A 6,637-nucleotide genomic window follows, 5' to 3' on the forward strand; every position below is an offset into this window, starting at 1 on the left:
GTTTCAACTAAAATGCTTAAATCATGTTTTTTTGTTGTTGTTGTTTTTGAACAAAGCCAGTTATTTGGTTGCTAGTGAATGTTTATGTCAGTGTGGTGGAGTGATGCTTTCGGCACTGGAGCTAACCAATAAAACCTGGAACTACGCCTCTGACACACAGACCTATACATTACATTTAAGTCATTTAGCAGATGCTCTTATCCAGAGCGACTTACAAATTGGTGCATTCACCTTATGATATCCAGTGGAACAACCACTTTACAATAGTGCATCTAAATCTTTTAAGGGGGGGGGGGGGGGGGGGGTTAGAAGGATTACTTTATCCTATCCTAGGTATTCCTTAAAGAGGTGGGGTTTCAGGTGTCTCCGGAAGGTGGTGATTGACTCCGCTGTCCTGGCGTCGTGAGGGAGCTTGTTCCACCATTGGGGTGCCAGAGCAGCGAACAGTTTTGACTGGGCTGAGCGGGAACTGTGCTTCCTCAGAGGTAGGGGGCCAGCAGGCCAGAGGTGGATGAACGCAGTGCCCTTGTTTGGGTGTAGGGCCTGATCAGAGCCTGAAGGTATGGAGGTGCCGTTCCCTTCACAGCTCCGTAGGCAATCACCATGGTCTTGTAGCGGATGCGAGCTTCAACTGGAAGCCAGTGGAGAGAGCGGAGGAGCGGGGTGACGTGAGAGAACTTGGGAAGGTTGAACACCAGACGGGCTGCGGCGTTCTGGATGAGTTGTAGGGGTTTAATGGCACAGGCAGGGAGCCCAGCCAACAGCGAGTTGCAGTAATCCAGACGGGAGATGACAAGTGCCTGGATTAGGACCTGCGCCGCTTCCTGTGTGAGGCAGGGTCGTACTCTGCGAATGTTGTAGAGCATGAACCTACAGGATCGGGTCACCGCCTTGATGTTAGTGGAGAACGACAGGGTGTTGTCCAGGATCACGCCAAGGTTCTTAGCACTCTGGGAGGAGGACACAAGGGAGTTGTCAACCGTGATGGTTGACATACAACGATGATATACAACGGCAGCTACTGCTTTCGTTTCGTCAGATTGATCCAACTGTTTATTTCATTCTTCAAAGACAACAAACAGCATAGTGTTTCTATAAATATCATACAACTGGCGAGTTTTAGAGTGGCGCTTTCATGTTCTGCTAATTATTAAAACGAGTTTTTTAAAGCCGATTTATGCTTGATCTGGCCCGGAGGCTCTGCACAGAGGGTGTGACTCAACTGTGGAGCCTCTGGAGGCTTGCATAGGCCAAATCAAGCTCCATACCGCATCGCTTTGCACCTCTCAAATGTTGTAGCAATGTGGAGGGCTCCTTATAGAACTCGTTAGCTTGTGGACCTAAAACATGGAAAGGAGTTACCTCTGGTTCGTTAAACCATCCCTATGGGAAAAATGAATTGGGAATGAATAGGGTTTTGGAATAAACCCTGAAAATAAGGTCTGAGGTTAACGCAGGCTTAGGAGATCTTATATGTTTTGTTCTATGAGATAATATCAGTCAGTTAATATGTGTCACGGTTGTCGTAGGATGAAGCAGACCAAAGTGCAGTGATTATCGTTCCACATATTTTATTGAACTGTGAAACTATGCAATATATACAAAATAAACTGAATAAACAAAAAACAATGACGAAGAGTTAACACGTACTCAAACACTATCTCCCACAAACCCAGGTGGGAAAAACACCTACTTAAGTATGATCTCCAATTAGAGACAACGATGACCAGCTGCCTCTAATTGGAGATCATCCCAAACAAAACCCAACATAGAAATACAAAAACTAGAACATAACAACATAGAAAATCTAAACTAGAAAAAAAAACTGTCACGCCCTGACCTACAGTGAGGGGAAAAAGTATTTGATCCCCTGCTGATTTTGTTCGTTTGCCCACTGACAAAGAAATGACCAGTCTATAATTGTAACGGAAGGTTTATTTGAACAGTGAGAGACAGAATAACAACAAAAAAAATCCAGAAAAAAGCATATCAAAAATGTTATAAATTGATTTGCATTTTAATGAGGGAAATAACTATTTGACCCCTCTGCAAAACATGACTTAGTACTTGGTGGCAAAACCCTTGTTGGCAATCACAGAGGTCAGACATTTCTTGTAGTTGGCCACCAGGTTTGCACACATCTCAGGAGGGATTTTGTCCCACTCCTCTTTGCAGATGTTCTCCAAGTTATTAAGGTTTTGAGGCTGACGTTTGGAAACTCGAACCTTCAGCTCCCTCCACAGATTTTCTACGGGATTAAGGTCTGGAGACTGTCTAGGCCACTCCAGGACCTTAATGTGCTTCTTCTTGAGCCACTCCTTTGTTTCCTTGGCCGTGTGTTTTGGGTTATTGTCATGCTGGAATACCCATCCACGACCCATTTTCAATGCCCTGGCTGAGGGAAGGAGGTTCTCACCCAAGGTTTGACGGTACATGGCCCCGTCCATCGTCCCTTTGATGCGGTGAAGTTGTCCTGTCCCCTTAGCAGAAAAACACCCCCAAAGCATAATGTTTCCACCTCCATGTTTGACGGTGGGGATGGTGTTCTTGGGGTCATAGGCAGCATTCCTCCTCCTCCAAACACGGCGAGTTGAGTTGATGCCAAAGAGCTCCATTTTGGTCTCATCTGACCACAACACTTTCACCCAGTTGTCCTCTGAATCATTCAGATGTTCATTGGCAAACTTCAGACGGGCATGTATATGTGCTTTCTTGAGCAGGGGGACCTTGCGGGTGCTGCAGGATTTCAGTCCTTCATGGCATAGTGTGTTACCAATTGTTTTCTTGGTGACTATGGTCCCAGCTGCTTTGAGATCATTGACAAGATCCTCCAGTGTAGTTCTGGTCTGATTCCTCACCGTTCTCATGATCATTGCAACTCCACGAGGTGAGATCTTGCATGGAGCCCCAGGCCGAGGGAGATTGACAGTTCTTTTGTGTTTCTTCCATTTGCGAATAATCACACCAACTGTTGTCACCTTCTCACCAAGCTGCTTGGCGATGGTCTTGTAGCCCATTCCAGCCTTGTGTAGGTCTACAATCTTGTCCCTGACATCCTTGGAGAGCTCATGGGTCTTGGCTATGGTGGAGAGTTTGGAATCTGATTGATTGATTGCGTCTGTGGACAAGTGTCTTTTATACAGGTAACAAGCTGAGATTAGGAGCACTCCCTTTAAGAGTGTGCTCCTAATCTCAGCTCGTTACCTGTATAAAAGACACCTGGGAGCCAGAAATCTTTCTGATTGAGAGGGGGTCAAATACTTATTTCCCTCATTAAAATGCAAATCAATTTATAACATTTTTGACATGCGTTTTTCTGGATTTTTTTGTTGTTATTCTGTCTCTCACTGTTCAACTAAACCTACCATTAAAATTATAGACCGATCATTTCTTTGTCAGTGGGCAAACGTACAAAATCAGCAGGGAATCAAATACTTTTTTCCCTCACTGTACTCTACCATAGAAATTAACAGCTTTCTATGGTCAGGACTTACATTTACATTTACATTTAAGTCATTTAGCAGACGCTCTTATCCAGAGCGACTTACAAATTGACAATATGACCTTTATGAATTATGAAGACTATATGTGTTTCATGTGTTTTTTATTATTACATGCTTCAAAATTCACCAAAAGTTAATTTAGCTGATACCTCATAGATCAAAGCGTATAACATGTCCTAAGCCTGTGTTTACCCCACAACATATTTTCAGCGTTTATCCAAAACCTCAACAAAAATGCTATTTATTTTCTCCATGGGCTATGTCCAATGAACAATGGCGGAGTTATCGCCTACAAAAATATGCCATTACTATTTCTCTCTATAGCTCCGTATAGCTCAGCATTGACATGATTGGTTGATGGTAGGTGGGGTGGTATGTCCTGAATAAACACAAACTCACTTCCTTGACAACTTCTTTCACAACAGCTCTGTTCTGCTCTGCAAAGTGCAAGAAGCCGGAATGCCCTGACTTCTGCAGAGGTTGCGTCACAGTAAATTCTGTACGGCCAATACAGGACCGGACTGACCATAAATCGTCTTTTAGCCTCTGCCAAGTTCCCAACAACTAGATGTTCTGGTTTTCAGGGGAAATGGAACGATAGCCTGTGATGCGACTTCCGCTTTTGGACATTAACAAGGTGACACACCATCTTAACACTTCCTCCACATTTACTGGGTTGGTTGAACAGTGCAGAAGATAATCTCCCCCCAAAGTTTTTTTTCTTCTCGTCAAGGCCAATATGTAGGGGTTCTAGTTTCTAAGGTTTCTTTTACTCCTGCTATTTTAGGTTACTCCTTGCTTGACAGTTCGTAGGGAGAGTCAACAGTTCTTATATTAAAAAAGGTCTAAAACAAAACGATAGCTAATATTGTTTATGGAAACTACTTAAATAGGTAGAACAAATATAATGTCTTTCCTCTGAGAATGACAAAACCACTGCCATAAATACCTGGCATCAGAGCGAACGCCTCTGAGTGTCTAGATCTCACACTTTCCTGTCCTTTAACACTTTGAAAATGCTGCTGTAAAATATTGAGGATCCCTAACGTCCTGGCGCGACAGTGTGCCATGGTTTGAGCTGATACACGCTGTGGTGCGATGCCATTGACGCGCTCTCACCCGCTGGCACAGATCCAACAGTGCAGGACAAAAACAAGACCTGTTGCTATTTCAGAAACTTTAATGATTCAAATTTGACACTGTATAGTCTCTATTTCTTTACATAGCTTATTCAATTAAATTGTATGCCATGTTTTTAAAGCAAAGCTGGTTGGAATGGTTAGTAGACTATTCTTCTTTCCTGTAACCTTAATTACACTGATGATTCCTCTCCTCAGCATCTGGCTTTCTCATGCAGAATTGTTGAAATGCAATGTTACAAATTTTATATTGTTTCCTTAATTTCAATATCTCAATTTCTCACTTAGGTTTAATGAACAAAAAGGACAACATGATAGCGATAACTTTCTGTTGGCTAATTCTGACAAAGTGACAAAAAATTGCCTAAATCAGAGATGGGCAACTTGTGGCTCGCTACCCCCTTTTGTAGGCCCATGGATCAATCCCCCCCACCCACACCAAAACAAAAAAACTCAGTTGGGGTCTCAGTTTAATGTTGAGAGTTACAATAATAGAATACACAAGGTGAAGTTTTGAAATGTGGTTGTGCATCAGCGCTTTTTCTTTTGTCATGTCAGTCACTGACAGTCACTCAATTAGCCCATGTCAGCTACATGCTTTTCGATTGGTAAGTTAGTCTAGCGGCCAACAATATTTTCGCGTAGGGCCCCCAAAAGGCTAGGGGTATGGATGTGGGTACACAGACCCACAAGCCACTGCGGCCCTTCATGATGAGTTCCTATTTTTTGTGGCCCCCACCCCCATCAAAGTTGCCCATCCCTGGCCTAAATATTGTTTCCAATTGCACCGGTTGTGTGTGCTGGCAGGAGCCCCAATGTCTTCTGCTGACCTCTCAGGGCCCAATGAACCATACCATCACGCAGTCTATCAAATATTATTACGCATAGGCCGATTGTTTATAACCTGCTATAACCATTGCATTGTCTTTATGATACATATTTTCTAACATCTACCAAATATACATTCTGATTATAATTAATTTTGGGCTCAAAATATAGCCTTTTGAATTGTAAAACGAAAATAGTAAATTATTAAAACATTTCCCTTAATTTCTCAAGGAAAGTTGGACAATATTAAAAGATACACATGCATTTGTCAGTTGTAGCCTAGTTAAAATAAGTAATATGGCAAGTTGACTCCCTCCCATAAACGAAGAAGTTCAACTGCTCCCAGGGCACTGTGGTATGTCAATGCGTTCCGATGACTGATTTCTGGGAACGGTACCGACCTTCTGTCCAGAAGAACCATGAGATTCAACGGCTGAACCAGCTGCTTAAACACATGGATGCAATTAAAGCAGAAGGCCGTATGGTCGTCAAACCAATAGTCTATTATTGATAGAGAGGAGAGGTTTATATGGCTGTTTTTAGATGATGTGAAAGTATATTTCGCTCGGTTATATTTAGTATAATCCAGATGTCAATGTCATATATTGAAAATAAGTTTGTCTGATATGATAAACAATAAATGTTGTAGGATATAGGGAAATATGATATTACATGTATTATAGATAAGTCCATTCAATCATCAGTGAATGATTTGTGGAGTAAATATTTTTATCCTGCTATACTAGGCATTTCGTTTCCACTTTCAGATTAAATGTTTTATAAATAGTATATACATTGTTGCAGTTATATAAATTATATTAGGCCCTACATAATTATGTAAAAGTGGGGGGGAAAATCATAAACAAGATCCACAATCAGTTTATGATCATGTCCCCAAACATCTCTTTTCCCTAAATGTTCTGAGTAACAGAAGTCATGTCTTTGCATATTACATTTCATAGATGTATTATGATCAATTTTCAGATAGAAAAATATCTCCCTTGAAGAGTCACTGATGCAGCCTGATCTCATAGACTAGACGTAACATAGTAAATATAAATTCAAGACACTAAAATTAGGATGATATGTTATATGTTAATTCAGGCAAAACAAAAGTAGGGTGGTTGGTCGGGGTGGATGGGTAGGCATGTTAGCAACGCAAATGTT

Source organism: Salmo salar, chromosome 16 (genome assembly GCF_965601325.2).
Source record: "Salmo salar chromosome 16, fSalSal1, whole genome shotgun sequence".
NCBI classification, from domain to species: Eukaryota; Metazoa; Chordata; class Actinopteri; order Salmoniformes; family Salmonidae; genus Salmo; species Salmo salar.